The following is an 11,714-nucleotide window of genomic DNA, read 5'->3' as shown; positions in this document are numbered from 1 at the left end:
TTAAAACAGAGTTCCTTCTGATTTCACCACCCGCAAAGATCACTACCGCACAAATGTGGCTTAAACACCTAACGGCACTCAATGTTCAACCCACCATCGTGGACTCAGCGAAATCTTTGGGCATAACACTTGACACCAATCTCAGCATGCGGGAACACATCAACAAAGCAACTAAGGGAGCGAACTACCAAATCAACACCCTTAGGAAACTTAAACCCTTCCTGCCAGCCAAAGACTTCCAAACTGCTGTACAATCACTAGTCATACCTCGAATAGAATACGGCAGCACCGCCCTCTGCGGTCTCCCCCTAGCTACTACGGCACCCATAAGAGCCTCTTTAAACGCTGCAGCGAGACTTATCACTGGATCAAAAAAACACTCACACATTTCCCCTGACTTCAAATCCCTGAACTGGCTGCCTTTTGAAGCCAGAATACACCTGAAAATCGCTTGTTTGACGCACAAGGCTGTCCACCTGAGCTCACCTAGATACCTCGCTCAGAAGCTGACGATTTCTGGAGGCTCCAGAAACACTAGAGGCACAAACAATCTTTTGCTAAAGCCTAAAAGATTCCGCAAAGAAAAAACGTATAAAAGCTCTTTCTCAGGAATGGCTCCCAGGATTTGGAACTCACTCCCCCCTGAAACCAGGCTCATCCCCTCTACCATACTTTTCAAGAAAGAAGTAAAAGCGATCCTCATGGCTAAATACACTTGAACCACTACTGGGGATCAACTTCAAAGACTCGATACTGATCTGTACTACTTGTTCGAACCCTTTGCATTTTTGTTCGACTTTGAAATTGACTTACTTGATTGTTTATGATATCACCTCACTGTACTTTTAACACTATTGATGTATCTATGTATATATGCTCCCCTCCTCTGTAAAGCGCTCTGATATCTGCGAAGATCTTGTTTGCGCTATATAAAACTTTCAAAATAAATAAATAAATAAATATATAAAATATTTTTTTCCCACAGGCAGTTTGACGATTTTAGAACGTCCAGCTTGCGGGTCGGAGCTCGTAATGCGGGCGTCACCACATATTATATCCAAAAGCAACCACACCCATAACTCAGAGTGTGCATAACAAGCCACACTATCCGACTTGGGCAAAAAAATATCTTTATTCAGCAGACAATTCAATCATTCTTCATGACGTGTTTCGACCTATTATAGGTCTTGATCACATAAATTGTTCAGCGCTCAGTTACTTTTTGAACTGAAGTACACGTACAACAGCGAGAAAGGACTACAGATGGTTGCAATCTACTTTTAAGGGCACAGTTGCAGCATTTGATCACAATAGTCCGACGCCAGTGAAACTATTCGAAGCTTATATCAGAAATGTACTAAAATGGTTCTCAATCTTAAGTTCTTACTTGAAATACCGGCACAATTTTCTTCCCACGGCTGCCACAACTTTTGCCAATTACATATAAGTGACTACAATATTCGCAGTCCTTTGGGATTATGTTCAGCGCTTACTGTGCCCATTCACCCTCTTATGCTACGTATACTAATCTCTCTGCACTTGCCGGAAACATGTACGCAAATGCACTTGAAATGCCTCCAGAAATTAATTTCAGATTGTGCAGCAATGTTCATATTTCACAGTAACTGTCCACCAAAGAGTTCAAAGGCTATTTGCCTTACCAGGGGTCTTAGAACATTCCTGAACTTTGGCATTGTGCCGGGATATCTTTCTATATCCATATCCATATCCATATCCATACTAATATAATAAAGAGAGAGCCCAAACCTTTGAGGCGGGTAATCTCAGGAACCACAGCACCAATCACAACACCCAATACAGCGTTAGAAAGGGCAGTTGCAGCAGAAGGACATAGGCTATGCAGACGCCCACCATATACATTTAAATGGTAAAAGAACTGTGCCAACAAAGTAGTCCCTTGTGGGCGTGTCTGCGTTGTGCTGTGGGCGTGTGCTGGGGGCGTGACAAACGCTGGGGGCGTGTGGTACGTTCCGCCCTTCATGCCATGTCTCATATCATGTGCTAATCCCACCCTGCTCCCTTTAAATACCCCTGCACCCCATAATCATAACCCACCCTTACTCCTTAAAATACCCCAACATCCTTAAACACTAACCAATCTTAACCCCATAAATATACCCTGTACCCCAAAACCCAAACCTAGCCCTGAACCCTATAGATACCCCTGTACCTCAAAACCCAAACCTACCCCATAACCCTAAAAATACCCCTGTGCCCCAAAACACAAACCTCGCCCAGAACCCTAAAAATACCACTGTACCCCAAAACCCAAACCAACCCTGAACCCTAAAATACCCCTGTACCCCCAAACCTAGCCCTGAACCCTTAAAATACCCCTGTACCCCAAAACCCAAACCTACCCCTGAACCCTAAAAATACCCCTGTACCCCAAAACCCAAACCTAGCCCTGAACCCTAAAAATAACCCTGTACCCAAAAACCCAAACCTACCCCTGAACCCTAAAATACCCCTGTACCCCAAAACCCAAACCTAGCCCTGAACCCTAAAAATACCCCTGTACCCCAAAACCCAAACCTAGCCCATAACCCTTAAAATACCCCTGTACCCCAAAACCCAAACCTACCCCTGAACCCTAAAAATACCTATACCCCAAAACCCAAACCTAGCCCTGAACCCTAAAAATACCCATGTACCCCAAAACCCATACCTATCCCTAAACCCTAAAACTAACCCTGTACCCCATAACCCAAAACTATATCTGAACCCCTAAAATACCTAAACACCTCAAAACATATACCTCAGTACCCCAAAACATATACCTCTATACCCATACTTACCTTATCCAAACATAAAAAAAAAACATGTTTTTACCATTCATGCAGTTACAACGAATTTTGTTGTAAATGTATGCGTGGTAAAACCATATAAAATGTAATGCCATGCGTTATAATGGCATTGCGGAGTCATGGTACTTTCGTAATGAAAGTATGCGCAGTGATGGTATGCGGAAAGAAAGTTGCGGAATAATGGGTGTTTACCCTCCCCCGGTAAGTATATTGGTGAAACGGCGGCCCACATCTCCAGCAACATACTCATATTTTTTCACCACCCATTTGAAAAATGCACAGGTCTCTCTCATTGATGGCCAGCACCGACATACACTTTTAGACACACCTCCCGCCACAAGTTCTAGAATTGCGAACTTTAGAGCTGGAGAGCTACGTTCGAATCTCAGCATCAGCTCAACATCCTGTGATTCCAGGCAAATTGCTTTGTCTCCCCGTGCTTCTGTAAAGTAAATTGTGCTCATGCCATGTTGTCGAGTTTGCGCTATATAATATTGCAAGGAAAAATAAAGTAGGGAAACTCGAGTTCACACACTACTGAACGCGAACTCTTAAGTGCATCAGCAGTGCACTGTGAATCGGAGCGTTTCACAGGCCTGTCACAGATAAGAAATGCTATCTAAACGAAATCCTACAAAACAATATACTACTGGCCGGCAGCAATTCATACCCGGACTAGTGTGTGTGTGTGTATATGTGTGTGTATGTATATATATATATATATATATATATATATATTTCTATCCACATTTGCAGAATATGCTATTCATTAACTATGTGTGGTTATGTGCCATTATTTATGAGAGGATGAAGTCTCATGTGGGTCATAAGGCCCATGCCTTCCCTCAACAATGGTAACAGCATATTAAACTGTGAATCTGCATGTATAGCTTATGCCGTGCTGTGTGTACATGTAAGATCGTTATAAACAAAGGTACCTAGGCATAACCAGAGTTCAAGGGGTTAAATATGTGCATTGAGATAAGATCACAATAATTGGACTTTATTTGTATGAACCCTGCTATTGTCTGCTGCAAACTGAGTCTAGAATAGACCCTCTGATTCTTAGGTTTGCTTTTCCATGTCAGTTACGCTTCACTGTGGTAATAACATGGAATTTGACCTTTGCACCATAGTATTAAGTCTGTTGATCTATGTTTATTCGTACATTTGTTCTAGGTACCTTGTTTGTTCCTCCATATTTAAATACACTGGCATAGTGCTTATGTATGTATTTGTGTGTATATGTATATGTGTGTGTGTGTGTATATATATATATATATATATTATCATATTGTGGTGTTTTTATTGGTAAACTCGTACTGTAGTGGTATATAAACCTATACATTTCACAGAGAACCATGAAGTATGGAAAATATTTCATGGTCCGCTGTGAGACACAGATTTCATCATCATAGGGACAGCTCTCAAGCCCCCCTGCAGAGCTTTCCCACTGTCAGAGCTGCTAGAATTATGTGTCATAGACAGGGCCACTGAATTTATGCATCAGGGGAGCACCACATTATGCGGTAGGGTTGACTACATTTTCTGGAAGAAAAGGCAAATTATGTCCCATAATGTGGCACATCTTTTTGATGGTATTACTTGACTGTTTTGTGACTTATTGTCGTTTTTTTATACATAGCTATACTGTCTAGGAAAATATTTCCCCTCATTAGTACCAGTTTAACTACCAACTACAGAAATAGGAACTGAAAGATGACTAGTTAACCTTTATGAAGTGCCTTTTACTATGTGTAAACACATGTTGGGAGATTATGTGGCAAATGCGGCACCTCGTAATTATGTACCCTAGTGGCCCTGGTCTTAAAGGAACCTTATATGCGAAAAGGCTTTCTAAATTATGCACAAAATGCAAACTATGTCGCTTTTTCTCTGTATTTTTGTCATCCAATTAAGTTTGAAGCAACATTATATGGGAAATCTTTAAATTATGTGGCATATATGCTAAAGGCACAGTTATGCAATAAATGCTCCAGGCTCAGAATAACATAAACCATTGGCCTTCACCAAAGTCCATTATTTTAGCAGTAATTTTTTCATGAAAAGTAAACACCCCCCAAATAGCCTAAATGCAATTCGTGCTCATTGTTAGCTTCACTTGAAAGATTTTTTTTCAAGCTAACATCCCCAAAATAAAAATGCACTATAAAAAATACAAAGCAGTGCAGCATGGAGCTGTGTGGCCTTTTTGGAGTTATGTATAAATATATTTTGGAGGTTGCCACTGGGTAGCTACAGTTAGATCAGCATTTTAGTTGGAAAAGCATTTGTGTGATGCCATTAACTTTTGCATCGTCTGACGACTGTCCAAAAAACTTTACAAAGAGGTGCTACTTTTTGACTTTTTTGTACATGTAAAGTTTTGGGGTGATCCGTCAAGTGGGGGCTGGGGAAAAGAAAGGGGGTCCAAAAACTCAAAATCCCGATGCCTTTGCTATAGAAGTCTGTATACAGGGCTACAGCAATAACTGCTGAACGTAATTACACAAAATATGGCAGGAAGCTAGATCTTGGTCTGTAGATTGTCTTTGAGAAATTAAGGTTGAAAAATACTTGTATAACTGGACCGTTGGGTTCAAGGGATTCTCTTACTCGAGATTCCCTCAAACCAAATTTTAGAAAATAGAGCGTTCTGATTGGGCCAGTGAGCTTTTTTTCCCTTGGGCCATTTCGCTCCTGCGGGAATCAGACTCCTGTGGGATTGAGTGCGCTGATTGGCTGCCAGCAACATGAGAAACATTTTGCTTCCAGCCATTACAGGACTCAGGGACTTAGTCCTCTGTCCTTGAAGTACATTTTTTAAAAGAATAATATAAGGGGGCAAGGTAGGGATACCCTGCCCCTCTAGGTCCCATGAGGTAGACCCCTTCCGAGACCGCCCCAAAAATTGCCAATTTTTGCTGCAATCATCCAGGACTCTCACGGACTTCGGGGACAAAAAAAAAGGCTGATGGGGCCGCCTTCTTCAAATATAGACCTTGGAGAGCCCATTACTGGGACAGCTTTATTTATTCAGGGTAGGCGACACATGCTCCCTCCCCATGAACCATTATAGGCCCCGGGGAGCCCACCCCTGGGGCTGCATTACATTAGTGAATGGGGGCATGCAGCCCCCCCTTCTGAGCCATTAAAGTCCCCAGGGAGCCCACTCCCAGGGCAATTAAAAATATAAAAGGCTTCTAAAGGCCCCGGGGAACAGTCCCCCGGGGCTGGCTCACATGCTATGTTCTGGGGAGCTCACCCCTAAACACAGCAGTTGCCCTGCTCGCACTGGCTCGGGCAGGGAAACTCGTGCTTGCTCCCACCTGGTGTATGCATTTTTTAATCTCCCAGCATGTTGGAGAAAAAACAAACTCTTCTCCAAGTGGGCTTGAGATTTAAAAATGCTCCCACTGGCTGGGAGCAGACTTTTGATCTGTTTCACTGCCAGCACCGATGAGGGCAGGGAAACAAATCAAGAAATTACTTCCGCCCCAAGGGGATGTAAATGTAAATGTAAATGTAAATGTACATGTATTTATATAGCGCAAATCACCGACCCGGTATCTAAGCGCTTGCTTAGGGAACCCGTCCTGGTATTCCCCTGTGAGATACCCCGGCAGGGTATCCACAAGGTGAAAGCCAGGCATCCCGCCGCGAGGGGCCGTAGTGGAGATTAAGCAAGCTATTGCCCAGAGTCGCAGAGTGTGACCCCGTGAGTTGAGTAGGCACCGGAGCGAGAATTGTCGAGTCCGTGGAATATTTGAGCCTGAGACCCGCCGAGGCGGGGAATCGAACGCTGGTCCACGGCCGATCTCAGCTTCCGGGTCTGCCGCCTCTAACCACTGAGCCACGCTTCTCCATCTCTCGGCGCCCTGGGAGCAGGCCTCCTATTATATGGGATACTTATTAAAATAACCAGGTTTTAAGCAATTTTTTAAAAGAAGCCAGGGTGGGTCATGCCCGAAGGTTCTCTGGCAGGGAGTTCCAGTACTGAGGGGCTAGATAAGAAAAGGCACGGCCTTCCATTTTCACGTTCTTAATTCTCTGAGGTCAGAGAAGGTTTTGGCCACTAGATCTTAAATGACGGGTCGGAGTATACCTTTCCACTTTCTTGGTTAGGTATCTTGACCCTAACCCATGAAGGGCTTTAAACACTAGGCATAGGAGTTTGAAAACTGTTCTTTTCTTTATAGGGAGCCATTGTAACCCTCTCAACAATGGAGTTGTTTTTACAATGCATGTCTTTACCATGCATTTAAGGTACGTTGGGGGAGTGTGTGATGTCTCTCTTCAATTCATTCATGGAACCTCTAACCGATTTGCTGAATTTATTACATGTACACATCTACTGTCAACTGTACTCAAAAATCACTTCCCCCGGAGATATTAGGTCTCTAAACTCAACCGTACAAAAACCACAAAACTGACTAACTGGTAACCACTTAAACTAAACGCTCTCAAAACAGAATTCCTCCTAATTGCCCCACCCAGACGTTCTCCGGACATTGCAGAATGGCTGAAACTACTAACAGCACTCAATTGTGTCCCATTCATTATAGAGTCAACAAGATCTTTGGGAGTAACGCTGGACAAGAATCTGAACATGCAGGACCACATCAGCTCTGCCACAAAAGGAGCAAACTTCTACATGAGCATCTTAAGAAAAATAAAACCCTTTCTTCCCCAGGATGACCTCAAGTCTCGTGTTCAAGCTCTAGTGATTCCCAGGTTGGACTGTTGGAGTGCAACCTTTAACGACCTACCCAGTGCTAACTCTACTGCTAGACTCCGTACAGGATCAAAAAGGAACAATAACATCACTCCAGACATGGAATCACTTAACTGGCTTCCATATGAGGCGAGGATTCATTTGAAAATGTCCTGCATGACTTATAAAGCCCTGCATTTCAACACTGTGAGGTACCTTGCACAAACACTAGAGCTGTCTGATAGCTTTAGAGCATTCAGAAGCACTAGTTCCCTTCTGCTGAAACCTCTAAAATTTCATAAAATTAAAACTTATAACCGTTCTCAGGCATGGCCCTGAGAATCTGGAACGCCCTTCCCCCTGAAATCGGAAAGAATCCCTCAATTGCCTCATTCAAGAAAGAAGTCAAAAGGATACTGATGAACAAATCTATGCCGATGAATGCAGGACCTCTAGAACTTGATGTGTCCCTTGTCTACATGCATGCTTACTTCTCGCCAATTATACTCTGACTCTATTTTACTGGTTGCTGTCCACCTGGACCGAGTGGTCTGCTCTCTGGGAGAGATGCTCACACCTTGTCCATGCTCGAGGATGATGTTATTCTTATACATGTCGCCTTGATCATTGTAAAGGGCTCTGATACTCGCAAGGGCCATGTTCATGCTATATAAAACTTTATAAATAAAATAAATACATTTTATTTATACACTCAGTCTTCCAATAGCGCTTCCCAAAGGTGGATCGCCAGGCAAAAATTAGGAGATTAGAGAAATTGAATAGAATGGAGATATCGAAGTGGTGGGAATGTAAGTCGCTAGATAAATATTTGGAGGTGGGGAGAGTATCGCGAGGGTTGAGAGTGTTGATAGCTCCAACCTTTGAGAACCCAGACCCCGGTATGCTGCAGGAATAAGCTGCCAATAGTGCAGAGTCATCACAGAATATGATGACGATTCTTATCAAATCTGCCAAGAGGGACAGAGAGAAAATATTAGAGGAAATCAAGTAACTTCAACAAGAAATTTTTCAACTTTCTAAACCGGAAGCAGTTCAGAAATTTGAAAAAATACATGGGATAGGTTGGACTATCAAAGAAGTTAATTCTATACATTTGCATGCCGTTTTGATACCCTTCGTAGACAAAAATTGTCCGGCTAAACTGTTTTAAAGGGAAGAAATCAAGAAAAATGAACATCAACAGAAACAGGTTCAGAGTTCAGTTTGGAATTGGACACTGATCAGGAAGATGGAGCAGGAATGTTCACTAAGGGTAGAGAAATAATAGAGCCACCCTCGGTCATTGATGAGCTCCGTTTTTTACGTTTGGATCGCTCAATGATTGCCAGTGCACACTCACCAAGAAAAGGAAAATTCAATTGAGTCGGTGCAAGAGAAGAAGGAGCTCAGATCCGGGTCAAAACAAAGGAGGTGCGGCAACGCAAGTAACATCGACTGCTGCAACGTTGGTCAATTTATAGAATTTAGGGTTATCGGAAGAAGAAAAAGGCATTTTTGTCTTTGGGACTTTCTTTTTGTTTTGATACTAATTTCACATCTGGACAAACGCAAATAGATGTTTTCAAGTCTGTGAGGAAAATTAAGTTGAGAACGTTTTTTTCATAATAAGAATAAACCGGAAGATGTGGAACATTCTGGAGAGACAATCCATGTTTCAAATTTGTCAGTAGGAGATTTGGATCTGCTGCATGATCTGGAACAGTTGGAGAGGGACGATGAGGGAAAACAGCTCCTCTCATCTTCCTAGGAAATGGGGGACATTTTGGGTTTAGACATTTATGGCAGCACTAAAACTCCTTTTAGGCCAAAGTCTACCTGTGTTTCGAACGTTCCAAGGGACTCCCTGGACATATATTCAGATCGTGTCATAAATGATTTAAAGACACTATCATGGATGTCTAGTGAGAAGTGTCTGAGTAGCAATAAAAGGCAAAAGTTTAAATACCATCAAATTGTTGATAAGATCAAAGCCAGAAAGGACATTGTGGTTCGTCAGTCCCACAAGGGTGGGAAAATTGTCATGTGGCCCCTATAAATGTATAATGCTGAGGCCAAACTGCAGTTGAGGGACACAAAGTTTTACCACAAAATGTTGCAAGCTAATTTAGTTGAAATAAAGAAAGGGTTCCATAACGATCTAGCCAGGTGGAAAGGGACAGGTCTAATTTCTCAGAGTGAATACTTATATTTGAAGGTGGATGCCCCTATAACACCGAACATTTACTTGATTCCAAAAATTAACAAGAATCAAGAAACTCCACCTGGTAGACGGATCATTTCGGCAATAGGTAGTATTTTTGAAACTACTTCCCAATATATTGATCACTACTAGCAGGAAATCGTGGGCTGTCTCCCGTCCTATAAACAGGAGACTTCCTTAAAAGAATTTATGACCTACCTTGAGAGGAGTCTTATGCCTTGATGACATTAAACTTGACCTGGTTGTACATGAGCATCTCTCATGAGGACGGGCTTAGGGCTATGAAGGATTTTTTAGACTCCAGACCTATAAGTCTGTATCAACATTCTAACATGCTCATTAAGATGGCATAATGGTGCTTAGAAAACAACCTTTTCATGTTTGGCAGAGATACCTGCAGGCAATTAAGGGTAACAGCCATGGGCACCTGCTTCGCCCCAAGTTATGCCAACCTTCATATGGGTTGGTGGGAGGAGCAGGTGCTCAGGGTGAAACATACCAAAGAGTGGTCTGACAATGTCTTTCTCTGGGCAAGATTTATAGACAATCTGTTTATCCTGTGGAAAGGTACCCCAGAATCAGCCTGGCGTTTGTGTTAGAATTAAATACCAACACTTTAAATTTACAATTCACTTCCTCTATTAGTACATCAGAGATCTGTTTTCTAGATTTGGAGGTGTTTGTGAAAAACCATAGATTACACACAAAGACACAAAGGAAACCCACAGCGGGAAATTCCATTCTACATTCACATAACTTTCATCCAGAGAAACTAAAGCAGAGCTTTATGCGGAACATCTTCGGATGAAGAGAAACTGTAGTGATTGGGTATCTTTGAAGGAAGCAAAGGGAGAACTACAAGACAGATTAGTTGAGAGAAGGTACAGCCCCCAGGTATTAGAAAAAGCCAAACGTAAGATTTTGGAAATCACCAGGGAGTCATTATTATTCTCAAACAAGAAAGTAGATAAAGATACCGGAGGTGCCAAACAATATATAAATAAAGGCAGGGGGGACTTCGAATGATCACTGGGCACAACGCCTATCATGCCAAGGTGAGAGAGGTAATGACTAGGCTTTGGCATCTGATTAAGAGTGATCCAATATTAGGCAGCGTAGCATCATGTAAACCCCTGTTGGCCTTTTAAAGAGCTAAATAAATGCTTTAAGAGCTAGTTGTAGATAGCCCTGAAATAGCAGATACAGATGAATGGTTGAGGGCCAGCCCTCGTTTCCCCCTAAGATTCCATAAGTGCAAAGCTTGTAGACATGGTCTCAATTCGAGAGAAGTACAATCACCACTTTTGAAGAGTCCGTGGAAGATCTGCAACCACTACAATTGCAGGAGTGATCATGTAAAATACATTTTACAATGCCCATGCCCTAAATTATATGTAGGAGCACTATACATAGGGCTCATGTGAGAATCTTGCAACATCTTAGAGCTGTGAAAAACTGCGAAAAGAGCTACCCCATCGCTAGACATATCAATGAGATGCATGGAGGAAATCTGAATGAACTGTTCTATTATGTTATTGGTTCAGTCCCAGAAATAGCAGAGGTGGAAATCAAGAACTCAAATTTAGGCAATTGGAATCGAGATATATAGCGATGTTGAATACTGTATGGCTTGTACTCGGACGAAGATTTATATGTACATATTCAGTAAGGGTTCTTCTCTCAAATGATGTAGCAGAAAAAATAGAGCACCTGTGTATATATTAGGTTTTGAACATTAAGTATTTCCGAAAAAAGAGAAAAAAGAAAAACAGGTACAAATACAATGACAATGAAAAATTTAGTAATATGGGGAAATATGTGTGCGATTATATAACTTATGGTGCTGGATGCCAAGCTGAGTATAAGAGACAGAGAATTCTTTCCTCTTTCTTATCATCTCCATTCTGGCGGAAAGTGTTACGGAATCTTGGAATTGGGTGCGTACTAGGCA

General features: G+C 42.1%; 1 protein-coding gene across 2 annotated transcripts in view; it reads left to right on the top strand.

Moving 5' to 3' along the window:
- The window catches only part of SCAI (suppressor of cancer cell invasion), a 565,718-nt gene that overhangs the window by 126,223 nt on the left and 427,781 nt on the right, over positions 1-11,714 (top strand). The window lies entirely within an intron of this gene.

This window comes from Lissotriton helveticus, chromosome 5_1 (assembly GCF_964261635.1).
Source record: "Lissotriton helveticus chromosome 5_1, aLisHel1.1, whole genome shotgun sequence".
Lineage (NCBI taxonomy): Eukaryota > Metazoa > Chordata > Amphibia > Caudata > Salamandridae > Lissotriton > Lissotriton helveticus.
This window is presented reverse-complemented; position numbering and strand designations above follow the sequence as displayed.